The sequence below is a fragment of the Hyla sarda genome, unplaced genomic scaffold, assembly GCF_029499605.1.
Source record: "Hyla sarda isolate aHylSar1 unplaced genomic scaffold, aHylSar1.hap1 scaffold_412, whole genome shotgun sequence".
In the NCBI taxonomy this organism is placed as follows: Eukaryota; Metazoa; Chordata; class Amphibia; order Anura; family Hylidae; genus Hyla; species Hyla sarda.
The window spans coordinates 216,675-231,368 of NW_026610427.1; the positions used below are offsets into that span (position 1 = coordinate 216,675).

At 45.9% G+C, this 14,694-nt stretch overlaps 6 non-coding genes across 6 annotated transcripts; all 6 read right to left on the bottom strand.

Moving 5' to 3' along the window:
* Window positions 1-1,937: 1,937 nt before the first annotated feature.
* On the bottom strand, window positions 1,938-2,128 carry LOC130333513 (U2 spliceosomal RNA). Its single transcript, XR_008875686.1, has one exon. It is a non-coding gene; the product is annotated as a U2 spliceosomal RNA (small nuclear RNA).
* A 2,081-nt stretch (window positions 2,129-4,209) lies between these two features.
* LOC130333514 (U2 spliceosomal RNA) lies at window positions 4,210-4,400 on the bottom strand. Its single transcript, XR_008875687.1, has one exon. It is a non-coding gene; the product is annotated as a U2 spliceosomal RNA (small nuclear RNA).
* Window positions 4,401-6,485: 2,085 nt separating this feature from the next.
* On the bottom strand, window positions 6,486-6,676 carry LOC130333515 (U2 spliceosomal RNA). The gene has a single exon (XR_008875688.1). It is a non-coding gene; the product is annotated as a U2 spliceosomal RNA (small nuclear RNA).
* Window positions 6,677-8,761: 2,085 nt separating this feature from the next.
* LOC130333516 (U2 spliceosomal RNA) lies at window positions 8,762-8,952 on the bottom strand. Its single transcript, XR_008875689.1, has one exon. It is a non-coding gene; the product is annotated as a U2 spliceosomal RNA (small nuclear RNA).
* A 2,092-nt stretch (window positions 8,953-11,044) lies between these two features.
* On the bottom strand, window positions 11,045-11,235 carry LOC130333517 (U2 spliceosomal RNA). Its single transcript, XR_008875690.1, has one exon. It is a non-coding gene; the product is annotated as a U2 spliceosomal RNA (small nuclear RNA).
* A 2,090-nt stretch (window positions 11,236-13,325) lies between these two features.
* On the bottom strand, window positions 13,326-13,516 carry LOC130333547 (U2 spliceosomal RNA). The gene has a single exon (XR_008875717.1). It is a non-coding gene; the product is annotated as a U2 spliceosomal RNA (small nuclear RNA).
* Window positions 13,517-14,694: the final 1,178 nt, after the last annotated feature.

Below are 14,694 nucleotides of genomic sequence, written 5' to 3' on the forward strand. Positions count from 1 at the left end.
TACCATTATTGCTAAGCAGCAAGACAGGGGCCCATTGCACTCCCACGGGGCCTTTTTAAATGCAATCCATAACCCGGATTTGCCAGGAACCCTTCTTACTCCTCCTACTTGCATGTGACACTGGGCTTAGGATCTGCATAGGAAACACACACACAAGCACACACCTACCTTTGTTGCCTGCAGATGCCTCCTTGGCTGTCCCCAAACGGTATCAAACCAACACCCACGGGAAGCTGTAAGCATAGAGGACATGCCTGCACCCCATTGGACTTACCTGTGTGGGTTAAATCCGGGTTATTTGACAACCTATGGCGGTGATGGTTCTGCTCAGGCAGAGCAGTGCTGATGCTCCTCATAAAGCTGTCGCTGCTGTGAAGGTTCTAGGTGACATCACAAATCCCTTTGGTTACATACACAACAAAGCTGGGTTGTTGTTGTTTACACTCTGCAAGGCCTGTGGAAGTGAGTGACATCATAGCACTGTAGTTCTGAGGGTTCAAGATGGATGCAACAATCTCCTGTTGCTTCTATGAAGGCCGTAATAGACGACATCACCAAACAGCTCCATAGTCACATACACAGCAAAGGAGAGATGTTGTTTACACCTAGTGATGTCAGTGGTATTGAGTGACATCACAGCACAGTGCTAAGGCTCCTGGGCCTGGACACAGCAGCGGCTGCAATATCTCAACGGAGAATACGTTTATATCTATGTGTGTGTGTGCGCATATATATATATATATATATATATATATATATATATATATTTCTCCGCCGAAATCACTTTTAAACCCATTTCCACCTTTTTTTCCCTTCTCTTCCTCTTACTTTTTTTTCACGTTTTTTTACGTTTTTCTCCTTTTCGCCTCTTTTCTGGGCGTATTATTCTTCTTTTTCTTCTTTTTTTTCGTCTAATGCATACCCCATCAGTGCAGCAATGCTTATTCAATACCGCCAGCAGATGGAGACACTGGGGGATAATTTTCTAAGGATTTATACTGATTTTTCCTGTCTGAATTTGTCGCACAGAAAGTTGCAGGCCAAATATGTGTGACATTTCTGCGACTTTAGCTTCTAGAGCATTTTTACAACATTATACATAGGTGCTGAATACATAAAAAGCGACTGTTCAGCGACAGACAAGTCGCATCGGCTGAAAGTAGGCCAGAATGTCAGTCCATGTTGGAGCAGGTTTAGATACAGTCTAAAGCATAGATCTCAAAGTCTGTGCACAGAATTTAGCAAGGGCCTCGCACCTTCTGATGCATCAGGTAGGTGCACAATAGCATAGCCTAACCCTCTGTACTTTGGTCTATATTGATGCGGGACATAGACAGCCAGCTGATGACCAATCCATTAGTGCAATGGATGGCTGGAAGCATTTGTCTTTGCCTTTGCAATACCACAGAAGCAATGCATGGTCAATGTACAGCAATGACACACCTGTGTGAACAGCCAGGAGACCCCCCCCCCCATGTTATGTTACATAGTTACATAGTTAGTACGGTCGAAAAAAGACATATGTCCATCACGTTCAACCAGGGAATTAAGGGGTAGGGGTGTGGCGCGATATTGGGGAAGGGATGAGATTTTATATTTCTTCATAAGCATTAATCTTATTTTGTCAATTAGGAACATTCAGCACCCACCCGCTATCAAGGCAGCTGCCTATCATGTCATGCCCTACCTGCACAGGTGTGCTGGCTACTCAAATGATCCAATTAAGGAGGCCATTTAGTCAGCAGCAGCAGAAGTCCTGTGCCTGGACGCTCCAACAGGGGCCAGACACAAGCAGAAGCAGAAGCAGCAGAAGCAGCAGCAGCACCACCTTTTGTTTTTTGGCTGCAGCAGCAGCAAGGCCCACAGGGCTGGCTAGCTGGCTAGCCAGCAAGCAGGTAGCAATGAAAGTAGGAATCTTTCTTTTTAACCCTGTAAGGGGGTGGTGCACTGTACCCGAAGATACTGCCATATCGGGTCAATGCATAGGGCGACGGAAGCAAGCTTCGAAATCGGCCCCCGTTCTCAAAAATCCATTTAATATATGGTCCCCAGATAGGGGACGTATCAGATATTAAACTGATAAGAACAGATACTACACTTGATCTTAGCCAAAAGGCCGAGAAGCGATAACCGTGAAAGGGGCGGGCCCAACAAGGTCCCCTTCATGGGCACTATCACTGCTTGCTGTCAGGGAGGCTGCCAGACAATTTTCCATGCACACTCTGGGCTGGGGGGCAGTCAACCACCAGTACACACAGCAGAACCTAAACCCATACCATTATTGCTAAGCAGCAAGACAGGGGCCCATTGCACTCCCACGGGGCCTTTTTAAATGCAATCCATAACCCGGATTTGCCAGGAACCCTTCTTACTCCTCCTACTTGCATGTGACACTGGGCTTAGGATCTGCATAGGAAACACACACACAAGCACACACCTACCTTTGTTGCCTGCAGATGCCTCCTTGGCTGTCCCCAAACGGTATCAAACCAACACCCACGGGAAGCTGTAAGCATAGAGGACATGCCTGCACCCCATTGGACTTACCTGTGTGGGTTAAATCCGGGTTATTTGACAACCTATGGCGGTGATGGTTCTGCTCAGGCAGAGCAGTGCTGATGCTCCTCATAAAGCTGTCGCTGCTGTGAAGGTTCTAGGTGACATCACAAATCCCTTTGGTTACATACACAACAAAGCTGGGTTGTTGTTGTTTACACTCTGCAAGGCCTGTGGAAGTGAGTGACATCATAGCACTGTAGTTCTGAGGGTTCAAGATGGATGCAACAATCTCCTGTTGCTTCTATGAAGGCCGTAATAGACGACATCACCAAACAGCTCCATAGTCACATACACAGCAAAGGAGAGATGTTGTTTACACCTAGTGATGTCAGTGGTATTGAGTGACATCACAGCACAGTGCTAAGGCTCCTGGGCCTGGACACAGCAGCGGCTGCAATATCTCAACGGAGAATACGTTTATATCTATGTGTGTGTGTGCGCATATATATATATATATATATATATATTTATATATATATATATATATATTTCTCCGCCGAAATCACTTTTAAACCCATTTCCACCTTTTTTTCCCTTCTCTTCCTCTTACTTTTTTTTCACGTTTTTTTACGTTTTTCTCCTTTTCGCCTCTTTTCTGGGCGTATTATTCTTCTTTTTCTTCTTTTTTTTCGTCTAATGCATACCCCATCAGTGCAGCAATGCTTATTCAATACCGCCAGCAGATGGAGACACTGGGGGATAATTTTCTAAGGATTTATACTGATTTTTCCTGTCTGAATTTGTCGCACAGAAAGTTGCAGGCCAAATATGTGTGACATTTCTGCGACTTTAGCTTCTAGAGCATTTTTACAACATTATACATAGGTGCTGAATACATAAAAAGCGACTGTTCAGCGACAGACAAGTCGCATCGGCTGAAAGTAGGCCAGAATGTCAGTCCATGTTGGAGCAGGTTTAGATACAGTCTAAAGCATAGATCTCAAAGTCTGTGCACAGAATTTAGCAAGGGCCTCGCACCTTCTGATGCATCAGGTAGGTGCACAATAGCATAGCCTAACCCTCTGTACTTTGGTCTATATTGATGCGGGACATAGACAGCCAGCTGATGACCAATCCATTAGTGCAATGGATGGCTGGAAGCATTTGTCTTTGCCTTTGCAATACCACAGAAGCAATGCATGGTCAATGTACAGCAATGACACACCTGTGTGAACAGCCAGGAGACCCCCCCCCCCATGTTATGTTACATAGTTACATAGTTAGTACGGTCGAAAAAAGACATATGTCCATCACGTTCAACCAGGGAATTAAGGGGTAGGGGTGTGGCGCGATATTGGGGAAGGGATGAGATTTTATATTTCTTCATAAGCATTAATCTTATTTTGTCAATTAGGAACATTCAGCACCCACCCGCTATCAAGGCAGCTGCCTATCATGTCATGCCCTACCTGCACAGGTGTGCTGGCTACTCAAATGATCCAATTAAGGAGGCCATTTAGTCAGCAGCAGCAGAAGTCCTGTGCCTGGACGCTCCAACAGGGGCCAGACACAAGCAGAAGCAGAAGCAGCAGCAGCACCACCTTTTGTTTTTTGGCTGCAGCAGCAGCAAGGCCCACAGGGCTGGCTAGCTGGCTAGCCAGCAAGCAGGTAGCAATGAAAGTAGGAATCTTTCTTTTTAACCCTGTAAGGGGGTGGTGCACTGTACCCGAAGATACTGCCATATCGGGTCAATGCATAGGGCGACGGAAGCAAGCTTCGAAATCGGCCCCCGTTCTCAAAAATCCATTTAATATATGGTCCCCAGATAGGGGACGTATCAGATATTAAACTGATAAGAACAGATACTACACTTGATCTTAGCCAAAAGGCCGAGAAGCGATAACCGTGAAAGGGGCGGGCCCAACAAGGTCCCCTTCATGGGCACTATCACTGCTTGCTGTCAGGGAGGCTGCCAGACAATTTTCCATGCACACTCTGGGCTGGGGGGCAGTCAACCACCAGTACACACAGCAGAACCTAAACCCATACCATTATTGCTAAGCAGCAAGACAGGGGCCCATTGCACTCCCACGGGGCCTTTTTAAATGCAATCCATAACCCGGATTTGCCAGGAACCCTTCTTACTCCTCCTACTTGCATGTGACACTGGGCTTAGGATCTGCATAGGAAACACACACACAAGCACACACCTACCTTTGTTGCCTGCAGATGCCTCCTTGGCTGTCCCCAAACGGTATCAAACCAACACCCACGGGAAGCTGTAAGCATAGAGGACATGCCTGCACCCCATTGGACTTACCTGTGTGGGTTAAATCCGGGTTATTTGACAACCTATGGCGGTGATGGTTCTGCTCAGGCAGAGCAGTGCTGATGCTCCTCATAAAGCTGTCGCTGCTGTGAAGGTTCTAGGTGACATCACAAATCCCTTTGGTTACATACACAACAAAGCTGGGTTGTTGTTGTTTACACTCTGCAAGGCCTGTGGAAGTGAGTGACATCATAGCACTGTAGTTCTGAGGGTTCAAGATGGATGCAACAATCTCCTGTTGCTTCTATGAAGGCCGTAATAGACGACATCACCAAACAGCTCCATAGTCACATACACAGCAAAGGAGAGATGTTGTTTACACCTAGTGATGTCAGTGGTATTGAGTGACATCACAGCACAGTGCTAAGGCTCCTGGGCCTGGACACAGCAGCGGCTGCAATATCTCAACGGAGAATACGTTTATATCTATGTGTGTGTGTGCGCATATATATATATATATATATATATATATATATATATATATATTTCTCCGCCGAAATCACTTTTAAACCCATTTCCACCTTTTTTTCCCTTCTCTTCCTCTTACTTTTTTTTCACGTTTTTTTACGTTTTTCTCCTTTTCGCCTCTTTTCTGGGCGTATTATTCTTCTTTTTCTTCTTTTTTTTCGTCTAATGCATACCCCATCAGTGCAGCAATGCTTATTCAATACCGCCAGCAGATGGAGACACTGGGGGATAATTTTCTAAGGATTTATACTGATTTTTCCTGTCTGAATTTGTCGCACAGAAAGTTGCAGGCCAAATATGTGTGACATTTCTGCGACTTTAGCTTCTAGAGCATTTTTACAACATTATACATAGGTGCTGAATACATAAAAAGCGACTGTTCAGCGACAGACAAGTCGCATCGGCTGAAAGTAGGCCAGAATGTCAGTCCATGTTGGAGCAGGTTTAGATACAGTCTAAAGCATAGATCTCAAAGTCTGTGCACAGAATTTAGCAAGGGCCTCGCACCTTCTGATGCATCAGGTAGGTGCACAATAGCATAGCCTAACCCTCTGTACTTTGGTCTATATTGATGCGGGACATAGACAGCCAGCTGATGACCAATCCATTAGTGCAATGGATGGCTGGAAGCATTTGTCTTTGCCTTTGCAATACCACAGAAGCAATGCATGGTCAATGTACAGCAATGACACACCTGTGTGAACAGCCAGGAGACCCCCCCCCCCCATGTTATGTTACATAGTTACATAGTTAGTACGGTCGAAAAAAGACATATGTCCATCACGTTCAACCAGGGAATTAAGGGGTAGGGGTGTGGCGCGATATTGGGGAAGGGATGAGATTTTATATTTCTTCATAAGCATTAATCTTATTTTGTCAATTAGGAACATTCAGTACCCACCCGCTATCAAGGCAGCTGCCTATCATGTCATGCCCTACCTGCACAGGTGTGCTGGCTACTCAAATGATCCAATTAAGGAGGCCATTTAGTCAGCAGCAGCAGAAGTCCTGTGCCTGGACGCTCCAACAGGGGCCAGACACAAGCAGAAGCAGAAGCAGCAGAAGCAGCAGCAGCACCACCTTTTGTTTTTTGGCTGCAGCAGCAGCAAGGCCCACAGGGCTGGCTAGCTGGCTAGCCAGCAAGCAGGTAGCAATGAAAGTAGGAATCTTTCTTTTTAACCCTGTAAGGGGGTGGTGCACTGTACCCGAAGATACTGCCATATCGGGTCAATGCATAGGGCGACGGAAGCAAGCTTCGAAATCGGCCCCCGTTCTCAAAAATCCATTTAATATATGGTCCCCAGATAGGGGACGTATCAGATATTAAACTGATAAGAACAGATACTACACTTGATCTTAGCCAAAAGGCCGAGAAGCGATAACCGTGAAAGGGGCGGGCCCAACAAGGTCCCCTTCATGGGCACTATCACTGCTTGCTGTCAGGGAGGCTGCCAGACAATTTTCCATGCACACTCTGGGCTGGGGGGCAGTCAACCACCAGTACACACAGCAGAACCTAAACCCATACCATTATTGCTAAGCAGCAAGACAGGGGCCCATTGCACTCCCACGGGGCCTTTTTAAATGCAATCCATAACCCGGATTTGCCAGGAACCCTTCTTACTCCTCCTACTTGCATGTGACACTGGGCTTAGGATCTGCATAGGAAACACACACACAAGCACACACCTACCTTTGTTGCCTGCAGATGCCTCCTTGGCTGTCCCCAAACGGTATCAAACCAACACCCACGGGAAGCTGTAAGCATAGAGGACATGCCTGCACCCCATTGGACTTACCTGTGTGGGTTAAATCCGGGTTATTTGACAACCTATGGCGGTGATGGTTCTGCTCAGGCAGAGCAGTGCTGATGCTCCTCATAAAGCTGTCGCTGCTGTGAAGGTTCTAGGTGACATCACAAATCCCTTTGGTTACATACACAACAAAGCTGGGTTGTTGTTGTTTACACTCTGCAAGGCCTGTGGAAGTGAGTGACATCATAGCACTGTAGTTCTGAGGGTTCAAGATGGATGCAACAATCTCCTGTTGCTTCTATGAAGGCCGTAATAGACGACATCACCAAACAGCTCCATAGTCACATACACAGCAAAGGAGAGATGTTGTTTACACCTAGTGATGTCAGTGGTATTGAGTGACATCACAGCACAGTGCTAAGGCTCCTGGGCCTGGACACAGCAGCGGCTGCAATATCTCAACGGAGAATACGTTTATATCTATGTGTGTGTGTGCGCATATATATATATATATATATATATATATATATATATATATATTTCTCCGCCGAAATCACTTTTAAACCCATTTCCACCTTTTTTTCCCTTCTCTTCCTCTTACTTTTTTTTCACGTTTTTTTACGTTTTTCTCCTTTTCGCCTCTTTTCTGGGCGTATTATTCTTCTTTTTCTTCTTTTTTTTCGTCTAATGCATACCCCATCAGTGCAGCAATGCTTATTCAATACCGCCAGCAGATGGAGACACTGGGGGATAATTTTCTAAGGATTTATACTGATTTTTCCTGTCTGAATTTGTCGCACAGAAAGTTGCAGGCCAAATATGTGTGACATTTCTGCGACTTTAGCTTCTAGAGCATTTTTACAACATTATACATAGGTGCTGAATACATAAAAAGCGACTGTTCAGCGACAGACAAGTCGCATCGGCTGAAAGTAGGCCAGAATGTCAGTCCATGTTGGAGCAGGTTTAGATACAGTCTAAAGCATAGATCTCAAAGTCTGTGCACAGAATTTAGCAAGGGCCTCGCACCTTCTGATGCATCAGGTAGGTGCACAATAGCATAGCCTAACCCTCTGTACTTTGGTCTATATTGATGCGGGACATAGACAGCCAGCTGATGACCAATCCATTAGTGCAATGGATGGCTGGAAGCATTTGTCTTTGCCTTTGCAATACCACAGAAGCAATGCATGGTCAATGTACAGCAATGACACACCTGTGTGAACAGCCAGGAGACCCCCCCCCCCCATGTTATGTTACATAGTTACATAGTTAGTACGGTCGAAAAAAGACATATGTCCATCACGTTCAACCAGGGAATTAAGGGGTAGGGGTGTGGCGCGATATTGGGGAAGGGATGAGATTTTATATTTCTTCATAAGCATTAATCTTATTTTGTCAATTAGGAACATTCAGCACCCACCCGCTATCAAGGCAGCTGCCTATCATGTCATGCCCTACCTGCACAGGTGTGCTGGCTACTCAAATGATCCAATTAAGGAGGCCATTTAGTCAGCAGCAGCAGAAGTCCTGTGCCTGGACGCTCCAACAGGGGCCAGACACAAGCAGAAGCAGAAGCAGCAGAAGCAGCAGCAGCACCACCTTTTGTTTTTTGGCTGCAGCAGCAGCAAGGCCCACAGGGCTGGCTAGCTGGCTAGCCAGCAAGCAGGTAGCAATGAAAGTAGGAATCTTTCTTTTTAACCCTGTAAGGGGGTGGTGCACTGTACCCGAAGATACTGCCATATCGGGTCAATGCATAGGGCGACGGAAGCAAGCTTCGAAATCGGCCCCCGTTCTCAAAAATCCATTTAATATATGGTCCCCAGATAGGGGACGTATCAGATATTAAACTGATAAGAACAGATACTACACTTGATCTTAGCCAAAAGGCCGAGAAGCGATAACCGTGAAAGGGGCGGGCCCAACAAGGTCCCCTTCATGGGCACTATCACTGCTTGCTGTCAGGGAGGCTGCCAGACAATTTTCCATGCACACTCTGGGCTGGGGGGCAGTCAACCACCAGTACACACAGCAGAACCTAAACCCATACCATTATTGCTAAGCAGCAAGACAGGGGCCCATTGCACTCCCACGGGGCCTTTTTAAATGCAATCCATAACCCGGATTTGCCAGGAACCCTTCTTACTCCTCCTACTTGCATGTGACACTGGGCTTAGGATCTGCATAGGAAACACACACACAAGCACACACCTACCTTTGTTGCCTGCAGATGCCTCCTTGGCTGTCCCCAAACGGTATCAAACCAACACCCACGGGAAGCTGTAAGCATAGAGGACATGCCTGCACCCCATTGGACTTACCTGTGTGGGTTAAATCCGGGTTATTTGACAACCTATGGCGGTGATGGTTCTGCTCAGGCAGAGCAGTGCTGATGCTCCTCATAAAGCTGTCGCTGCTGTGAAGGTTCTAGGTGACATCACAAATCCCTTTGGTTACATACACAACAAAGCTGGGTTGTTGTTGTTTACACTCTGCAAGGCCTGTGGAAGTGAGTGACATCATAGCACTGTAGTTCTGAGGGTTCAAGATGGATGCAACAATCTCCTGTTGCTTCTATGAAGGCCGTAATAGACGACATCACCAAACAGCTCCATAGTCACATACACAGCAAAGGAGAGATGTTGTTTACACCTAGTGATGTCAGTGGTATTGAGTGACATCACAGCACAGTGCTAAGGCTCCTGGGCCTGGACACAGCAGCGGCTGCAATATCTCAACGGAGAATACGTTTATATCTATGTGTGTGTGTGCGCATATATATATATATATATATATATATATATATATATATATATATATATATTTCTCCGCCGAAATCACTTTTAAACCCATTTCCACCTTTTTTTCCCTTCTCTTCCTCTTACTTTTTTTTCACGTTTTTTTACGTTTTTCTCCTTTTCGCCTCTTTTCTGGGCGTATTATTCTTCTTTTTCTTCTTTTTTTTCGTCTAATGCATACCCCATCAGTGCAGCAATGCTTATTCAATACCGCCAGCAGATGGAGACACTGGGGGATAATTTTCTAAGGATTTATACTGATTTTTCCTGTCTGAATTTGTCGCACAGAAAGTTGCAGGCCAAATATGTGTGACATTTCTGCGACTTTAGCTTCTAGAGCATTTTTACAACATTATACATAGGTGCTGAATACATAAAAAGCGACTGTTCAGCGACAGACAAGTCGCATCGGCTGAAAGTAGGCCAGAATGTCAGTCCATGTTGGAGCAGGTTTAGATACAGTCTAAAGCATAGATCTCAAAGTCTGTGCACAGAATTTAGCAAGGGCCTCGCACCTTCTGATGCATCAGGTAGGTGCACAATAGCATAGCCTAACCCTCTGTACTTTGGTCTATATTGATGCGGGACATAGACAGCCAGCTGATGACCAATCCATTAGTGCAATGGATGGCTGGAAGCATTTGTCTTTGCCTTTGCAATACCACAGAAGCAATGCATGGTCAATGTACAGCAATGACACACCTGTGTGAACAGCCAGGAGACCCCCCCCCCCATGTTATGTTACATAGTTACATAGTTAGTACGGTCGAAAAAAGACATATGTCCATCACGTTCAACCAGGGAATTAAGGGGTAGGGGTGTGGCGCGATATTGGGGAAGGGATGAGATTTTATATTTCTTCATAAGCATTAATCTTATTTTGTCAATTAGGAACATTCAGCACCCACCCGCTATCAAGGCAGCTGCCTATCATGTCATGCCCTACCTGCACAGGTGTGCTGGCTACTCAAATGATCCAATTAAGGAGGCCATTTAGTCAGCAGCAGCAGAAGTCCTGTGCCTGGACGCTCCAACAGGGGCCAGACACAAGCAGAAGCAGAAGCAGCAGAAGCAGCAGCAGCACCACCTTTTGTTTTTTGGCTGCAGCAGCAGCAAGGCCCACAGGGCTGGCTAGCTGGCTAGCCAGCAAGCAGGTAGCAATGAAAGTAGGAATCTTTCTTTTTAACCCTGTAAGGGGGTGGTGCACTGTACCCGAAGATACTGCCATATCGGGTCAATGCATAGGGCGACGGAAGCAAGCTTCGAAATCGGCCCCCGTTCTCAAAAATCCATTTAATATATGGTCCCCAGATAGGGGACGTATCAGATATTAAACTGATAAGAACAGATACTACACTTGATCTTAGCCAAAAGGCCGAGAAGCGATAACCGTGAAAGGGGCGGGCCCAACAAGGTCCCCTTCATGGGCACTATCACTGCTTGCTGTCAGGGAGGCTGCCAGACAATTTTCCATGCACACTCTGGGCTGGGGGGCAGTCAACCACCAGTACACACAGCAGAACCTAAACCCATACCATTATTGCTAAGCAGCAAGACAGGGGCCCATTGCACTCCCACGGGGCCTTTTTAAATGCAATCCATAACCCGGATTTGCCAGGAACCCTTCTTACTCCTCCTACTTGCATGTGACACTGGGCTTAGGATCTGCATAGGAAACACACACACAAGCACACACCTACCTTTGTTGCCTGCAGATGCCTCCTTGGCTGTCCCCAAACGGTATCAAACCAACACCCACGGGAAGCTGTAAGCATAGAGGACATGCCTGCACCCCATTGGACTTACCTGTGTGGGTTAAATCCGGGTTATTTGACAACCTATGGCGGTGATGGTTCTGCTCAGGCAGAGCAGTGCTGATGCTCCTCATAAAGCTGTCGCTGCTGTGAAGGTTCTAGGTGACATCACAAATCCCTTTGGTTACATACACAACAAAGCTGGGTTGTTGTTGTTTACACTCTGCAAGGCCTGTGGAAGTGAGTGACATCATAGCACTGTAGTTCTGAGGGTTCAAGATGGATGCAACAATCTCCTGTTGCTTCTATGAAGGCCGTAATAGACGACATCACCAAACAGCTCCATAGTCACATACACAGCAAAGGAGAGATGTTGTTTACACCTAGTGATGTCAGTGGTATTGAGTGACATCACAGCACAGTGCTAAGGCTCCTGGGCCTGGACACAGCAGCGGCTGCAATATCTCAACGGAGAATACGTTTATATCTATGTGTGTGTGTGCGCATATATATATATATATATATATATATATATATATATATATATATATATTTCTCCGCCGAAATCACTTTTAAACCCATTTCCACCTTTTTTTCCCTTCTCTTCCTCTTACTTTTTTTTCACGTTTTTTTACGTTTTTCTCCTTTTCGCCTCTTTTCTGGGCGTATTATTCTTCTTTTTCTTCTTTTTTTTCGTCTAATGCATACCCCATCAGTGCAGCAATGCTTATTCAATACCGCCAGCAGATGGAGACACTGGGGGATAATTTTCTAAGGATTTATACTGATTTTTCCTGTCTGAATTTGTCGCACAGAAAGTTGCAGGCCAAATATGTGTGACATTTCTGCGACTTTAGCTTCTAGAGCATTTTTACAACATTATACATAGGTGCTGAATACATAAAAAGCGACTGTTCAGCGACAGACAAGTCGCATCGGCTGAAAGTAGGCCAGAATGTCAGTCCATGTTGGAGCAGGTTTAGATACAGTCTAAAGCATAGATCTCAAAGTCTGTGCACAGAATTTAGCAAGGGCCTCGCACCTTCTGATGCATCAGGTAGGTGCACAATAGCATAGCCTAACCCTCTGTACTTTGGTCTATATTGATGCGGGACATAGACAGCCAGCTGATGACCAATCCATTAGTGCAATGGATGGCTGGAAGCATTTGTCTTTGCCTTTGCAATACCACAGAAGCAATGCATGGTCAATGTACAGCAATGACACACCTGTGTGAACAGCCAGGAGACCCCCCCCCCCATGTTATGTTACATAGTTACATAGTTAGTACGGTCGAAAAAAGACATATGTCCATCACGTTCAACCAGGGAATTAAGGGGTAGGGGTGTGGCGCGATATTGGGGAAGGGATGAGATTTTATATTTCTTCATAAGCATTAATCTTATTTTGTCAATTAGGAACATTCAGCACCCACCCGCTATCAAGGCAGCTGCCTATCATGTCATGCCCTACCTGCACAGGTGTGCTGGCTACTCAAATGATCCAATTAAGGAGGCCATTTAGTCAGCAGCAGCAGAAGTCCTGTGCCTGGACGCTCCAACAGGGGCCAGACACAAGCAGAAGCAGAAGCAGCAGAAGCAGCAGCAGCACCACCTTTTGTTTTTTGGCTGCAGCAGCAGCAAGGCCCACAGGGCTGGCTAGCTGGCTAGCCAGCAAGCAGGTAGCAATGAAAGTAGGAATCTTTCTTTTTAACCCTGTAAGGGGGTGGTGCACTGTACCCGAAGATACTGCCATATCGGGTCAATGCATAGGGCGACGGAAGCAAGCTTCGAAATCGGCCCCCGTTCTCAAAAATCCATTTAATATATGGTCCCCAGATAGGGGACGTATGAGATATTAAACTGATAAGAACAGATACTACACTTGATCTTAGCCAAAAGGCCGAGAAGCGATAACCGTGAAAGGGGCGGGCCCAACAAGGTCCCCTTCATGGGCACTATCACTGCTTGCTGTCAGGGAGGCTGCCAGACAATTTTCCATGCACACTCTGGGCTGGGGGGCAGTCAACCACCAGTACACACAGCAGAACCTAAACCCATACCATTATTGCTAAGCAGCAAGACAGGGGCCCATTGCACTCCCACGGGGCCTTTTTAAATGCAATCCATAACCCGGATTTGCCAGGAACCCTTCTTACTCCTCCTACTTGCATGTGACACTGGGCTTAGGATCTGCATAGGAAACACACACACAAGCACACACCTACCTTTGTTGCCTGCAGATGCCTCCTTGGCTGTCCCCAAACGGTATCAAACCAACACCCACGGGAAGCTGTAAGCATAGAGGACATGCCTGCACCCCATTGGACTTACCTGTGTGGGTTAAATCCGGGTTATTTGACAACCTATGGCGGTGATGGTTCTGCTCAGGCAGAGCAGTGCTGATGCTCCTCATAAAGCTGTCGCTGCTGTGAAGGTTCTAGGTGACATCACAAATCCCTTTGGTTACATACACAACAAAGCTGGGTTGTTGTTGTTTACACTCTGCAAGGCCTGTGGAAGTGAGTGACATCATAGCACTGTAGTTCTGAGGGTTCAAGATGGATGCAACAATCTCCTGTTGCTTCTATGAAGGCCGTAATAGACGACATCACCAAACAGCTCCATAGTCACATACACAGCAAAGGAGAGATGTTGTTTACACCTAGTGATGTCAGTGGTATTGAGTGACATCACAGCACAGTGCTAAGGCTCCTGGGCCTGGACACAGCAGCGGCTGCAATATCTCAACGGAGAATACGTTTATATCTATGTGTGTGTGTGCGCATATATATATATATATATATATATATATATATATATATATATTTCTCCGCCGAAATCACTTTTAAACCCATTTCCACCTTTTTTTCCCTTCTCTTACTTTTTTTTCACGTTTTTTTACGTTTTTCTCCTTTTCGCCTCTTTTCTGGGCGTATTATTCTTCTTTTTCTTCTTTTTTTTCGTCTAATGCATACCCCATCAGTGCAGCAATGCTTATTCAATACCGCCAGCAGATGGAGACACTGGGGGATAATTTTCTAAGGATTTATACTGATTTTTCCTGTCTGAATTTGTCGCACAGAAAGTTGC